This window comes from Olea europaea, chromosome 11, assembly GCF_002742605.1.
Source record: "Olea europaea var. sylvestris chromosome 11, O_europaea_v1, whole genome shotgun sequence".
Classification (NCBI taxonomy): Eukaryota; Viridiplantae; Streptophyta; class Magnoliopsida; order Lamiales; family Oleaceae; genus Olea; species Olea europaea.
This window is the reverse complement of record NC_036247.1, coordinates 18,544,155-18,560,997: the sequence shown is the minus strand read 5'-3', so window position 1 is coordinate 18,560,997 and position 16,843 is coordinate 18,544,155. Positions and strand designations below refer to the sequence as shown.

At 34.3% G+C, this 16,843-nt stretch overlaps 1 pseudogene; it reads right to left on the bottom strand.

The window, feature by feature from the left end:
* Positions 1 to 5,935: 5,935 nt before the first annotated feature.
* On the bottom strand, positions 5,936 to 16,838 carry LOC111403667 (annotated as a pseudogene).
* Between the last annotated feature and the right edge of the window lie 5 nt (positions 16,839 to 16,843).

The window sequence follows — 16,843 nt, the reverse complement described above, 5'->3', positions numbered from 1 at the left end:
CCGCAATCATTGTTGCTCTCTTCAAAATCGAACCCAAAATCACTCCAAAATCAAACCCAAATCACTACTCCTTTCTCGTTTAGTTGCTCCTCTCTATCGTGCCATTGGCTGAAAATCACCACATTTTAAAATTACAAAATCAAGAAGTGCGATGGCAATCTTCGGGCAATACCTCTTGTCAGTACAACGGCCTCAAAATTCAACCTGCCTACTAAAACTTCCTCTTCCTCAATAATGTCGATCCCACTCTCGAGATCCCCCTGGCTCTCTCCTTATCCTTAACCCACATGGAAGTTTCATTTGAGGATTTCATTTGTATTGTTAATGTGGTAAATATGTTGAAGGAGTAGCTGTGGTGGTAGTTGGAGTTGGCGATGTCGATGTAATTGGTGCGATGGTAAATGGAATTTGATTTTTGTTGTTAATATGGCCAATGGAAACACCATCAAGCGACAGTAGTGGTAGTCGCTGGATGGTTTTCTGGTGAGGTGGGTTTGAAAGTTGTATATATATATATATATATATGTTTTTTTTTTTTTTAATTTGCTCAAAATTGATTAAAGTTTGACACTTTTAGTCAACTAACGGTAAGATTGATGGTTTTCATCAATTTGGACCTCGGGTGTATATTTTCGAAAGGTTTGGACCTGTGGGCAGTATAAAATGAAAGTTAAGATAAAGTTTGCAAAAAAAAAAAATAATGATAATAATGTGGTTAGAGACCACTGTTTCAATTTCCCTAGTTTTTATTTGGCTCTTCATTTTTACCTTTCTGAAGTAATATTTGTTGAATTTTCTCACATTTTATTTAACATATTTTTTTTTATATACATATTAATGTCCAATCAATTAAAATATGTTTTGAATAATTTAAAAATTAGAGCATTGAAATCTTTGACTTATAAAATACAATCATTATACATTAAGAACATAGAGCAATTTTGACTATAAAAACATTTCCACAAGACTTTTTATTTATAAAGAGCATCTTATAAATAATAGAGAATATTTTTAAATTTAGAGAGTAAACTTATTTATGCATTTTAACAAGTTCTCTATTTTGACTCTTTATTTTATTCTTATTTTTTTTCAAATGAGTATTTATTAATTTCTTTCCATATTTTACCTAACATAATTTTTATATATTAATGACCAATCAATTCAAATTTAATTTAAATAATTTAAATTATAAAATATTAAAATTTATAATTTATTAAATATTATTATTGTACGTTAAGTTGTGCTATCTAAATGTAGATAGCCAAACTCATTCTGTTTTTAAAATAGAGAGTCTTTTAAAATTTATTTTTAATTATTGACACTCTGAGATAAAGAGTGTTTTGTATTTAGAAAGTCTTTTGGAGATATTTTAAATTTGAAGAGCAAAATTTGCTTTCTATTTTAAAAAAGTTAAAAAGAGAGTTTCTTGGAACTTATTTTTAAGCACTCTCTCTTTAAAATTAAGAACATTTTGTATTTATAGAATATCTTGGATATGCTCTTAGATTGAGCTCATTTCTCTTGTAGGGAAACTTTTCTTTGTTGTTATATATCTTTGATTTTTTTATTTTTTTTTTGGAATAACAAATGGTGTAGTAAAAAATGTCACATGAAATAAAAAGTGGATACAATTGGCAGAACTATAATTAAATGGGAAAACATTATCTTAGAAAAAAAAGAAAAAAAGAAAGCTGGGTGATGGGTTATCATATTCCCTAAACAAGGAACAAAGTGATAAAAGCCATTACCAACTTCGTGAAGACTCCCCACTTTGAGTAAAGAATATTATTATTATTCATAAGAGGTGCTTATCGATCATCAATGATGATGTGACATAATTGACTTGTCGTCTTACATCCTACATTATGATTGTAATTAAGATGTCAAATTATCAAGTTATCTAAATGTCACATATCTGCTTATGGATAAGTACCGACTATGAATATCATTATTTGGTAATAAGAGATTTGTTTTGAGAATCACTTTGAGAAGACATCTTACAAAATCGATCTCCTAAGCACTTCTAGATAGAGTGCTTGTTTGGTAGAGATTTTGATAATTGATTTTTTGACCGTTAGATATAAAATGAGTTCTACATGTGAGAGAATAATTCAAAAAAAGACGACTAGAATAGTGAAATAACTATATAAAAAAAAATAGTTTTAATTGGCTTAAAAGCAATACCAAACAAGCTCAGAACCTCACCAAGATGAAGTTAATGACAAATAGAGAAGAAAAATGCATGAGAAGAAGCAAAAGTACACAGCACATATTATATAAGAAAAGATTTGAAGGATTTTGAAGAGGAAGAAGCAAAAGGGAAATCGCCAGAAACACCTTAAGCATCTGATACACAATGGTCGGAGAAAAATGACCAAAGAAAGAAACTTTGAAAGAGTAAAGAATGGTAATAAAACCAAAAATATCATATTCATGATCCCTGATGAAGAATATTGTTGGACCATGTTTGCAATAATCTTGACCCTCGAGGAAATAAGCAATCCAGCAACTGAATACAAAGATGCCCCCCAAAAATACTTCAAACGAACAGACTACATCACATGAGCAAATGAGCATAGACAATGTACCTTGAAACACACAATAGCTACATTTATACTCAAAAAACGGCTACAATCATAACACTTGCCTTCATCGTGCAGCACGTCACTATTGTTGGTGGGTGAAATACCCTCGAGTATTTCAATATTAAGCCCCCGTTTGGCTCCCATTTTTTGGAAATGGAAATGGGTGAAATAGTGTTTTTTTTGAAAAATGAGTGGTTGAAAAAGAAGGAAAATTTTTCGTGTAATATTATTTTATGAAAGATTGTGTAGTTGAAAATAGGAGATGAAAATGAAATGTAATTGAATAAAAATTAATGGGGGCCGAACGGGGGCTAAAACCCTTGCCTCAAGACCACAAGTTTACTATTTAACCATAAATAGTTAAGCTCGAATTTCAGGAACTATTTGTTAATTATCCAACCTCATTTTCATCCATAATCAAATAAGCCGTATAAACCAGCTGAAAAGCTCCTTAAAATTTTAGGCTCGTTTGTCACCATATATTATGAGAAGCCCATATTATCAAAATAAATTCAGATATAATAAAAAAAAAATTTAAGTTTACATAATATAGAAATTAAATAATCGAGTCCTAAACCAAGCATAAATAATTAAACTTGAACTTCAAGAACTATTTGTCGTCAATTAAAAATTACAAAAGAATAGTAGCGAACACACGCCTCTGTCAATCAAACTTTTTTAGAGACAACCAAACTATGTGCAATCCCAAGAAAAGATAAGCAAGTTTATAGTCAATCTCGAGCGTAAACAATGAACAAATGTACTCAACTGATTTCATCAGCTTTTTCACATCTATAGAAACTCTTATCAGAGAGCACACGACTATGAATGTAAAGCATGACTTGACAACTAATGATGGAGGAATACGTGGATTTGTGAATGAAAAGTTAAAAGCTAACAAATTCAGTTATTAGAAAGCTATAATAAATATAGTTGGGAGCAAAGAAAGATATACAAATATGAATATCTTTATGTCAAATAGTTACTTCTCGTCACATTCCTGCTTAAGCATAAAATCAGTGGGTTTAGGAGGAGTAAACTCTGGTTATTAGATGAGAGAAATTTATTGATCACAATTTCGAGGTCATCAATATTCATAACTTTTGAGTTTTGCGAACACCCCGGAAGCTCTCTTAGCATCACTTGCAAGCAAGAGGCTGTGAGAAGATTCTCTCTTTGCTCCAGAGCATAATCAATAAGAAACAATGAAGCTAAATGGTCGTGACAAGCAGATTTCTTTTCCTCACGACAAAAACCGATTAGCCAAAGACAAAATCTCCTGGACAATATTTGGCAAACAATAATCTAATTTCTTAGACAATAAACAAACTCACTGCTCTCATTCCTGAAAAATCTATTGAATCCTTCATCTAATCTCAGATAACATTGATTTTAATTGTCTTGAAAGAGAGGCAACACTAGCTCCATTGCAAGAACCCCCTCTCTGCCAATGCAAAAACAAACATTTTCAACCATATCTGAATTATCATGATTAGAATTAATCACCATGGAATGATGACAGTGACCAAAAACAGAATTTGAATCATAACCATATGTTAAAGCCGACTTGTTGTATTCAAAACTTCTTCTGATACAGTCACAACCTAATGTTCCAACAAGCATATCTTCTCTTCTCTCGTACCTCGACCAAGCTGAGAACACAACTGCACACAACTTGGGATGGTTCTTTGCAATTTTTATTTTTTATTTTTGTTAATGTTTACTTTGTAAAATGAAGATTTTGATGCATTATGTTGTTAATAGGAATTAGGGGTTTGCTTTGCAATTTATTATGTTCACGGTGTAGAATTTTGCATAAAAGAAGTGCAGCTCATTGTTGGGGAGCTTTCTTTATAAGTGAGATTTTCACGTTCATAATCTCCAATAAAAGAAGTTTGCGATGGCTACGAATTTGGCCAGCAAGTCCGTATTAGAAGAAGAGGTGCAAATTTGCAAATTTTTATATTAGGACGAGCCTTCATTCTATGCATCATAGTGGAGAGAAATAGAGAGGCGTTAGTCCAATAATACATTGTAATTCTCCCAATTATAGTGCAAATTTGGCAGCAACACCTGGTGTAGCAGCTCTCACATTCTTATATTGAGGGTAAAGGTCGTTAGATTGTGTGTTATTTTTTGTCTTTCATTTTCTTATTTTGTTTTATTAATTGTTCTTGTTAATACTAATTATTAGTTGAATTCAAAACCGTTCTTACTATTTGAACTTTTATCATCTTTGATTGTTTTCAAAGAGAATTTATAGATTTGGAGTTCTTTAAATTTCCGTTTGATCTAATCTCAGTATTCAACTTCGAATAAACAAGTGAGTTCTTGACATTCTTTTTCGAATGGACAAGATAGTGAACTTCCCACATTCGTAGATATTATCAAATATTGATTGTGTTCTTTGATTGTTTCTTACTTTCGCTACATCAATAAGTCTTTTTCAACATCGGTGATCTTAATCTAATTAATACTTAATTATTAAAATATAAAAAAATAATGACAGATTTTACTTCGTAAAACAAGATTGGAGAACAAAATTCAGTGATATTGTTTCCAAGGAAAAATGGGTTTATAGAAAAAAATAGAGACATGGAGTGGAATGGGGTGGCTACCTGCATTGAAAACATGGCGAATGAGGTAGCAGAAGTGGAAGAGATTGTAAATAGCATAATAGGAAAACAGTGGTGGAATGAGAAGGATCAAATAATAGCTAAGATTGATTGACTATAATTATGAATATTATCAAAACTTTCAGAAGTACCTAAGTTACCAAAACGGGAAAATAAGAAGTTAATTTATGAGAGGTGAGCTCCATGTAAAAGGATATGGGAACTTTTATAGTTATCTTGAAACTAAAAGATAAGTGAAATGCTATTTATAGGATATTATGAAGAAGAGAGAAGGAAAGTAGAGATTCATATCAATTCATATAAAATGTAAGGAATTTTGAGATCAGATTTACATAAATGTATACACAAATCTCTCTTGTTCAGAAATTCTCATAGTTGCTTTTGCTTTTAAAATAGGAAGACAAGCATTTTCGAGGGACTAAGTCATAAAGATTTTATATCAACCCTCTTTACCACCATCCATTTCAACCTCAGCACCACTCTCCGTGAACCCCAACAGTAGGCGGCTACCACTCTCCTTTTTACCTGTCATGTCTCCTGTCCCCTTTCAACCTTTCTTTCCATTGAGAGAAGATTTGAGTTTCATATACAGTTTATTTGACAGGGCTAGTTTGAATTTAATGAATCTCAGCCCATTCGACCAAATTCAAAAAAGATAAGAACCTTTACATTTACGACATTTTACACAAAACAACGCCAATAATAGACTAAATATGAGCGCGAAAACTGAATGAGAATTCATAATCCATGTGCCAGAAATTAAGAGTTCTGATTTGCTAAAGAGAACTCTTGTTTCACATAAGACATCCTGAAGCAAACTATGCGTCACACAAAAAAGTATGATGAAAGCGCCAGCCATGCATTTTAGGGAATCAATAATGTATGCATGCTATATAGCATGTTCAAGGTCCAAAAGTTGCCATGAACAGTTTGGTACATTATGCAAACTCAAAAGAAGAAAAAAGAAAACAATGAAAAGGGTCCCCCAAGTATAAACAATTCTAAACGAGCTCAATATATTAAAAAAATAGACACAAGAATGAACCTGTCCACCCTGAGTTGTGTGTTTACTCTGTGAAAAATTCCTTTGCCCTATATGACCTATAAAGAAACATGGGCGGAATTAATGTCGTCTCCTTAGCCACTTCAATAATCAGCTTTCAGCATATGCTCACCAGTTTAAGATAACTTATTTTACCAATCATTCCAATATTCTTGTCTACAAATGTTCCTTCATTTTACACCAATACCATCTTGAACTTCTCCGTGAAGCAAATACTAGTAGGAAAAGCTCAAACATTTTCGTTTTCCTTCCTCCCAAAACCAGAATTAAATTGCCCCATTGCATCATTTCACACAGAACGAAATATTACCTCGTCTACGTAGACACAGCTCGGGTTCTTGCACAATTATACAAATTGAGGGTGTCCTTGTGGTCGGGATCCAAGCAAAGGGCTGCCTCACAGTCTCTGAGAGCAGAGCTTAAGTCACCCATTGATTCATGGAATGCTGCTCGAAGATTAAGCATTTGCACATCAGGCTTGAAAGCAATGGCCTTTGTCAGCTCTTCTACTGCTTCATTTTCTTTTTGGTCATCCATAAGCACTGGTGCATGCAAATGCAAATGTTAGTATACGATAAAGAAACAAACTCTGCAAAACTTGATCTGCTGGAACTTTCTTAAATTCTCACTTATAACCTAGAGCAGAAAAGATGGCCAAGAAGCACCAAATCATTTTTATTCCAAGAAATTGTCGCGGGAAAATATATCTACTATAGTTTCTCCAATACATGCACATATACTGTGGAAGACACAATTTAGACAAATACGTGCCTCTCTATAACCTTAAGTTTTTAGATCAAGTGATTAAACTTAGTATCAAAGTAGATAAAGACCTGGGTTCAATTCTCATCACCACCCATTAACTAAAAATTGTAACGTGTTAGACCTTTGATGAGAAAATGAACCTTGACCTAAACGTGAAGGGCGTGTTGAAGACACAATTTAGATGAATACATGTGCCTCTCTCAAAACCTAAGCTATTAGATTAAGTAGTGCAACATATAATAGCCTAAATTTTTTCTTTGCTCCCACATTAAGTTCAAACTGGATTACTAATTATGTATAATTGTTTTTCTTTTGGGGTACTCATGACTAATAATCAGCTTCAATAGTTATTTCCATCTTTATATAAAAAAGTATAGGAAACTAGTTTGCAAACATTATCAATTAGAATTGCGGTAATAAAAAGAAACAAAAACACGCTTCTCCAGGCTGTTAGGCCTCTCTTAATAGAAGGATAAGATACATGAACGCCAACACCAGTGAGAGGATAATACAATCATCCACAATGCACTAAAGATTTGTTATGTTAATTCTGCTTATGTTTCTTTGTAGTCATTTCTATGGACCAAGGAGAGGGTTGTCGTAGATTCGACAGGTGTAAAATTTTAGTCTTTGACATGAATCATTCTGCACATTTTGTTGCGACATCACTTTGGATTATTCCCACACCCTAATGGACAGGCAGGTTAAGGAGTTATTTCAGAATAACAAAATTACGACAGAAACTTGGATAAAGGGGCATTTGCAAGAAAGTTGTCAGAATTAAATTAGCAGTTGTAAGACCAAAGTCAATATAGATTGCAGATGAGAAGTCTCAAAATAAATGAGGGAAGAAAAACAAATTAAGGAACAAGAGATATATACTCTGGAACATGGGCAGGAAAATGAATATAAATGGGGTAGGATAATTATTAAACAGGTTTCAAAAATAAGGTCGCACTCTTAAACAAGCTCCTTCCGTACTTGTATTGTATTTGATTCTTGTTGATTAAACCATAACAAACTTTGCCGAAATGTCAACCGCAATCAATGTTGAATAATAGTAGTAAGTTTGCTTTTAGGATAAGACTCTATTAAAGATATTAACATATATGCTCCACAATTGGATTAAATAAGGCAACACAACAATAGCATTAAACTGATATGGATTACTTAATTCAAGCAGTATGTTCCGGGAAATTTAAACAGTCATGTAGGGTAAGACGTAGGGAAAGGTTAAGTTAGGATATGAACGATTATGTAGGAAAATGTTAACTTAGGATATAAAAGAGAATGGAGAAGTTGCTTAGGGGATCAAAACGAAGACGGTAATAGTATTTTGGAATAGGGTTGATATATGAATTGGTATTTGCATGTGCCCAAAATAGGAGACTCACCTCATAACGTTCAGAAATGCAGGAAAGGTAGATATATGATGGAGACATGAAATGATCACCACCTTGGCCAATTCATTAGCTCGTTTTATCTATGTTGGTTGGACTCTCCATTTTGGAGGAAATACCCGTGTCGACTTGACAAGACACGACACAATAAGGATAGGGTTGAGGTCCATTTCAGCTTTCTTTTAAAATAAGTAAAGGATCCTTTATATATTTTTTGTCATTTTCATGTTAGATTTAAAATAATTTCAATTTCGTATCTCATATTTCTAGATTTGAAATATTATCCAAAGGAAATATTACAGTTTGCAATTTAATTTGTTTATTTTTATAAATTTCTAAATTAAATTAAGTTTTTAAGAATCATAATGTAGCTACGTCTAAAGTTTGGATCGATCCTCCACTGCCATATCCTCATATCCTTGATTTTAGGGAAAAAAGAAGTTTGGATCGATCATCTAATATCATATCCCCATATCCTTGATTTTAGGGGGAAAAAATCCAATTCATAGACATGTACCCCGTTTGACACATGTGCCCGAGTTAAAGTAACATAGAGTTTTAATATTTTTATTTTTATTTGCTTGCACTTTAATTACTTAAGGATAATTAAGTCTTTTTTTATTAGGTTTTTCTTCCTTGGGTTTACTATTTAAACACTTATTACAGCTTGATGGTTCTTTGGTTGTTTTGGAATAAAATTTATAGATTTTGGAGCTCCAAATTCCCTTTATATCCAATTTCAGTATTCAATTTTGAATCTATGTTAGTTGATGGGATATCAATTCTTGAACATTCTTTTGTGAATCAACGAGACTTCATTCACATTCCCAGCATTCTCAAGAACCAAAGGTCAATCATTTCTCGCTTTCGCTACACTCAGTTTGATACTAGAGCTCAACTATGTATTGAATTTTATGAGGCTCCAAAGGCAAAAGTGCCGTTACAGTAGGGCACACAACTATATTGACAAGTATCCAAGTTGACAAAAGAAATTTATTGGCAACTATAACAATGCATGGTTACAGTAGTCATAGAGTTGGTGACAAGGTACTTCAATGGTGGTGATAATCTTTTCCCCTCTTCTTTAAGAAAGGCAAATGAATAAGATTCGCATGAGGAACTAATTTTGAGAATGAGGTAGACAAGCAGAGTGGGCTAAGGAATTCGAGCACACAAGGAAACTTATTCCCTTTGGTAACTGGTCAAAGTCATGGAGATGGGCAATGTCCATAATTTGCATGCAATTATATATGAAAATTACAAATATACTAGCAAAAGATTTTCCATCAAAATTTTTGCAAGGTAGAATTGAAGTGGGGCCAATGTAAAAATTTGGAGAGGAAGAGGTGCAAATTTGTGCTCTTAAGGATATTAAAGATAGACATGGAAGGGAAGGATATTGGCCAATTTCCTAAATTATTTTATTTTTTTTCTTATTTTTAATTTTAACTAGCTTGCACTTTAATTATCGAAGGACTATTTGAAATTTTTAAGATTAGATTTTTCTTCCTACATCTTCTTATTTATATGTTTTGATAAGTAATCAAATATTTTATTAAACAAGAAAGAAACAACATGAAGTACTTCCATATGACTATTAACCGTAACATTAAACCAACTATATAATGTTAGATAAAATAATTAATTAATCTGCTCTCTTGTTCGTATTTGATCTTTAAAATAGCGGCTGTTCCTTTCTCTCCACATACAATATACAATGCAACCTGAAATAAGGTCCCAAACAGGCTTGTAATCCTTATCACGAAACTTTCTCCTCCATACCCTGAACACATCCTTCTTGTGCCTCGACATCACCCAATTCATATGTTGAGAAGCCAGAATATTGTTCCACAGCAAAAAAGCACCATCGCAATAACGGAACAAGTGGTCAATATTAAACTTTGAATCAACCACTTCATTGATCAACGTCCATTCTCGGCATTCTTTTTTAATCAAAGACACGTGATTGTCAATTCCCAGCATTCTCAGGATTATTTCTTACTTTGGCTACATCAGTAAGTCTTTACATTGATGGTCTCAATCTAATTATTAAGATATAAAAAGTAGTGCAAGAAAAGGTTTTAGTTCGAATAGTGGAACCTACAGAGTGGAAAACTTCAACGATAATATCTTGAAGGAAAAGGGTTATAGACAAAAACAGTGACATGCCGTGGAATGTGATGAATAGCTGCATACGAAATATAGCGAATGAGGTATTAGAAGAATCTAAAGATTTGTAAGTTGCCTAATAAGGTAACATAATGGTGAAATGACCAGGATCAAACGATAGTTAAGACAAACTGATAAACACTATTGAACTTATCAAAATATGAATATACAAAGGCTTTTAAAAAAGTAAAGTTACTAGAATGGTAAGCTAAGAGGCTGATTCATGACCCCCATGTTAAAATACATAAGAAGTTGTTTTCTTTTCGTGGAATAAAAAGATAAGAAAATGTATTTACAAGATATCTAGGCAAAGACAGAAGGAAAGTAGAGATCCATATAAATTTCAATTAAAGATGAAGAAATTTTTACGACAAATTATTTAATGAACAACATAGTGCTCATATTGAAAATTTGTCGAACTCAACACTATATATATTGTTTATACTAGAAGAATGGGTCTTCAAAGTAAGGGAGATTACAAAAAGGAAGAGGATAACATGTTTTATAGTTGCAAAATTATTCAACGAGATCTCAAAAAGGAAACATCTAACAAATTGAATGGAAAAAGAGCGGCATGGTGCCTTAACTGCCTATTTATAAGAATAAAGGAAGATTGTACAAATTACACAGTGTTAAAGGTCATGAGTTATATTATGAAATTATGAGCGAGGGTGATTGAGCCCAAATTAAAGTGTAATTCACATGTCTCAGAGAAAACAGTTACGGTTAATGGCAGGGGGTTATGCAAGTCATTTACCAACTTGAAACAGCGGTGGAAATGTATAGACAACGGAAACAATGTTTACATATGGTTTTTATTGATTTTGTAAAAACTAATGTGCCCACTGTCGAATACTAGAGGGAAAAGAATTTTTATAGGTATATAAATATTATTAAGGATATATATGGATGGCGAGGAAATCGATTGTACGAGATATAGTAGCAGTAATAGCAAGGTTTTGCATTGAGTTCTTATCTTTTCACTTTGGACATGAATCGGCTTTCTAGATATATTTAATATGAGGATCTTTGGAGTATGTAAATTGGTCGTGACAAAGTTTCAGTGGACGAGACTTGGTTGGCTAAATCGTTATGTTAGAAATTTGGAGGAGTACTTAGGTTTAAGTAACAGTAAGATAGATTACATAGGATGTCCTTTTAGTATAAGTAGGAACAAGGATGGTAGTAGAGTCACCATGGAACATTACTAATACAAAACAATGATTGTTTTAGTTATATAGGCTTGATTAACAACAGGGAAGGACTTGAAAGGGATGCAATGCATCGGATTGGAGCATGTTAAAAAAAAAATGCACTAGCACTACAAGGATTCTTTGTGACGAGAAAATACTTGTAAAAGTTAAAACACAAATTCTACATATAGTAAACTTGCTATACTTTACGGTACCAAGGCCAAGTCGTTAAATGTCAGTAAGATGAATGTAAAATGAGGATGGTAACATAGATTTGTTGCCATCTACGAAGAGCAATCAAACATATGAGCAGCATATATGCAAATAAATGGGGTAACACCAATTGAGGATAAAATGAAAGAACATGTCTGGTTTATACCAAAGAAGCTACTACCACAGAAGTGGTGCGATCTCAGTAAAACTAGTTAGAACAGGAGAGGTAGCCCAAATATTAACATGTCTATTTAGATGTGAAATATCCGGTCGTGTTGAATCTTCCAAGAGACATAATAAATGAACCAATGGAATGGTGAAAAAGGATTCATGTAGACTACTCCGAATTTATTGGGAATACTTCCTTTTGTGTATTAGGAATATTTGTCACATTGCAACATCAAGATCCAGTAAGTGAAATGACTGAATTGTTGGAACTATCAGGCAACAACTTTAGGCCATTAAAATTCTAACTACCAAGAGGAGAGTGCCATTAGGATTAGCTGTTAGAACTGAATTTCTATTTCACTTTTCCTTGTAACTCACATAATCCCCTGAAGTGGTCCTCCCCCACCCCCACCTCACAAGAAAACGAAAATAAAAATTCGTGATTAATTTTGATTGATTATTAACCCTGAGTTATTCCACGTGTAGGATAAAAGTGGAAGTGCAGGCACATTCCACATATCCATTGTGCACGCAAGTGTGATTCCCTCTGCCCAAAACATAATATATAAATAAAAAGATAAGACGAAAAATCAATGTATAATTTCACTGATTACTGACACATTCCACACATCCATTACCTCAACTCAATAGAACAAAGACATGCATCATAGCACAAATCACAAAAATATGCAAAATTCAGTTTTTACACTCCAATAGTTTTTTCCAAATCATTGAGGAAAAATGTCTCCATGGGTATTATTACAAGTTAGTTGAGGTACCTGCTGCCCTGTATCTGTAAGGATAAGTCCTTAATGGATCCAACTGTGTTGCCATACTGAGATCATCATTTGCCAGTTCTCGATCGCAGTACTCTGAGCGTTTTTCATAAGCTGAAGCCTTGTTTTCTGCCTTCTCAATTAGCTTTGTCATCTCATCATAAGCAGATTTCTTATCATTTTTGTGATGATAAACACGTGCAAGACCCTGATGAGCTCGTGTATGCTTTATTTTCAGGGCACTCATATAGCAGTCTGCTGCACAATCGAGCTTACCACAATCCACAAAAATACTTCCTAGATTATTTAGAGCCTGCAAAAATGTAACCATATACAGCATAAATAAAAACATCCAGCTACACACAATAAGGAACAGTTTTTGAGCATCTATACCCACCTGTCCTTTACGAAGACCGTCTGAAGGACATCTAAGTGCCTCCTCCAGGAGTTCGATAACATAAGATGCAGATTCAGGATCCAGATATGTATCCGCCAGCGCATATGCTTTAAGGAAAAAAGCTTCAAAAGACCTTTGAAGTGAAATAGATTCCTCAGCTTTGGTGATTGCTTCTTCACGGTAGTCAGAATCATATAAAATCCATCCTTCATAAACAAGCCTTTCGCAATAGGAGCTAGAATGATTTCGGGCAAAACGCAAGCTACGCATGGCAGCTTTTTGACAATTAAGCCTACATTACAAATGTATATTAGGGCACATTTAGGAGGTTTCCACCTCTTTCAATGCTTTAATTTATTGTTCATTCCCACTCGGATAGAGGGGACACCACAAACAAGGAAGGGGCTTAATGCTTCAACTAGTGTGGCTATTCTTCTCAATACTGTCAACAATCACAATGAAGGATGAAAGTACTTTCATTTGCAAAGGATACACTTTTAAAAGTTTTTGTTAACACAAAAAATATCACATCATCTGATAAATCCAGCAGTACAAAGTCATGACTAAAAGAACGTAATACAATCAGTTGTAATACATTAGAATCAATCAGAAACATGATTGCAGAATACAGTCCAAGTTATATTTCTTCACATGACCATGCCATAACTAAACAGCCCAAAGCTGTTGACGAGGCAAATATGATCTACCAAATAGAGGAATCATAAAATTCAATAAATGAGTTCTTATATTGTTCCTGATTCAAATCACATAGAGTTCGACAATGAATAGCAGAATTTATACTTAAAAAGTCATTTGACCATGAAGACCAAGAACAAAAAACTAAACATTAGTTTCAATAAATTAGAGACCAGTCATATGAATCCTTTTATGAGATTCCATTCAATCCCCAGCAAAATTGAACATTTTTCGTGGCAGTAAACAAACACATTTGCATATGCCAGATCTATAAAAGTATCAGTAAAAATGTGCCATGTGTAAAACATCCTCAACTAACTACTTTATCAGTACCATAGAGCCATTATTACGCAGGATAACCTTACTTAGTTGACTTGAGGTCTTAAAACATGGCAGGACAAGATATAATTTACAGGTAGAAGAGACATAAATTGCAACTAATCACCCAACTTTACCGTAATAGAAGTAGAGATTGTCGGAACCACAAAATGCTCTTTTCAGGATTATTTATCAGCATCTGATGTACAACAGCCAGGGAGCCAATATCATCAACAGAAGACCATCGGTCATAGAGTTGCATCCAGCAATCAGCTGGACTCCACTGGTTAACATGTTGGCCAAGAAGTTCAACCAAGTGGCTGCCTATCACTTTCCCATTAAACATCATGTAATTGGGCTCCAATGTTAATAAGGCTTGAATGTCTCTTATAGCAGCATTATAGTCCTCAAGAGCAATATGGAACCAAGCTCGAAGTTCAAGACAGTCGGAGGACACCTTAAAGCGAAGTATTCTGTTCAACTCTTTGATAGCTGCCTCAGTCTGGTTCTTCTCTTCTACCATAGAAACAGCTCTATATTTGTACGGAAAGGAAAGAGTGGGATCCAATCTAGTAGCTTCATTTAGATCCAATATCTTCTCCATACCCGAGTTATATAATGACCGTTCTTGATACATCCACCCCATTGGATATTTATTCTTTGATATAATTGAATTAATAATATCATGTGCCAAACACCTCTGCCCTTGCCTGAACTTTGTGCGTGCTACTCCAGCTAATGAATAAACATGGCCCATCTCAGCCGCTGCTTCATAGCAATGGTGAGCTTCATTAAACTCCTTTCTTTCAAGAAACACACAACCCAACTGATGAAATGCTAGTGCCTTCTGCCACCTTTCAGTTGAACATTCTATTAATCTCTCAAACAAGTTTACAGTCACGTTAGACGTCATATCTTCTTCCAATGGCAACCTGACTAAGGAAATAGAACAATAGGAAAGAAGAATGACCAACCATAGCTAATCTTGCTCGAGCCTCAGAACTACAGAATATATTCATAACTTTTGAATTATGTAAACACCCTGGAAGCTCTCTAAGAATCACTTGCAAGCAAGAGGCTGTGAGAAGAGTCACTTTCTCCTCCAGAGCATAATCAATAAGAATCAATGCTTCATCAATGTTGGAAACCAATGAAGCTAAATAGTTATCACAAGCAGATTTCATTTCCTCACAACAAAACCGATTAGCAAAAGACAGAATCTCCATGACAACATTAGGCAAACAAGAATCTAATTTCTTAGATTCACTGAACAATCTCACTGCTCTCATTCCCTCCACAGATATCCCAATTCCTGAAAAATCTATAGAATTTTTCATTGACTCCACAAAATTTCCATATAACATTGCTTTTAATGGTCTGGAAAGAGAGGCAACTCTACCTCGATTGCAGTAAACTTCCTCCTTGCCAATGCAAAAGCAAACAATTTCATCCAAATCTGAACTGAAAAATTGATCATTTCCATCCAAGATATAGTTGATATCTGAATTTCCATTACTAGAATCAATCGCCCTGGAACATTGACAGTGATCAAAAACAGAATCTGGATCATAACCATGTATCAAAGCCGACTTGGGGCATTCAAGATTTCTTCCAATACAATCAAAAGGCGAAGTTCCCACGAGTTCATCTTCTCTTCTCTCGTACCTCAACCAAGCCGATAAAACAACCTTTGTGTGCACGTCTACGGCGTGTTTGCGAGCAAATTGAAGGCGCCTCCGGGTTATTTTCGGATCGCCATTGCTAAGCGACATAGTATACTGCTCTAAATGCACAAGGGACTTGTCTGAATCTGGACCACTGTTCTCCCTCCTGTACAGTTCGGCCAAGGACTGAACAAAGTCTTCGGATTTGAGATAAGGGTCAATCCGGGGTTCGAGAGAGTCAGTTCTTGGGAGCCCATATGGGAGAAGAGTCTTAGTCGTGGATACCAAGACGGTATCAACCGATTCACGCAGGATAGAATTCAATGTGGGCAGTTGTTCTAGGTGGTGGCGCTTGTTAGCAGTGGCGGTAGCTATGGCCACGGCGGCGGAGGTAGGGGTGGAGGTGGCGGTGGAGGAAGGCGTAAAGGCGTAGACTTGAGTGGTTTTGCAACGGTCTTTGAGCTTAAGATAACGCATAGTAGCATTAGATATATCAAATGAATACTGTCGAATGAGATTTGCCAATCTTGATTTGGAAAGATTGGAACTTTTCAATTGATTGGCTTCATTATCAATTGAAGCAGACATGAATCCAATTTCAAAATCAAATCCAAAAATGGTTGCGAAGAAATAGATTCTTGATTCAACAACAGCCAGCATACACCACCATTTGGGGAGTTGAGTGAGGCCTGAGAAAGGGACGCAGCACACTAAAAATGATTAAACTATTTTTCGATGATTTCGTCTCTTTCATCAAATTGAACTCTCTTTTCTTTTTAGCTTTTTCTATTTTTCGTGTA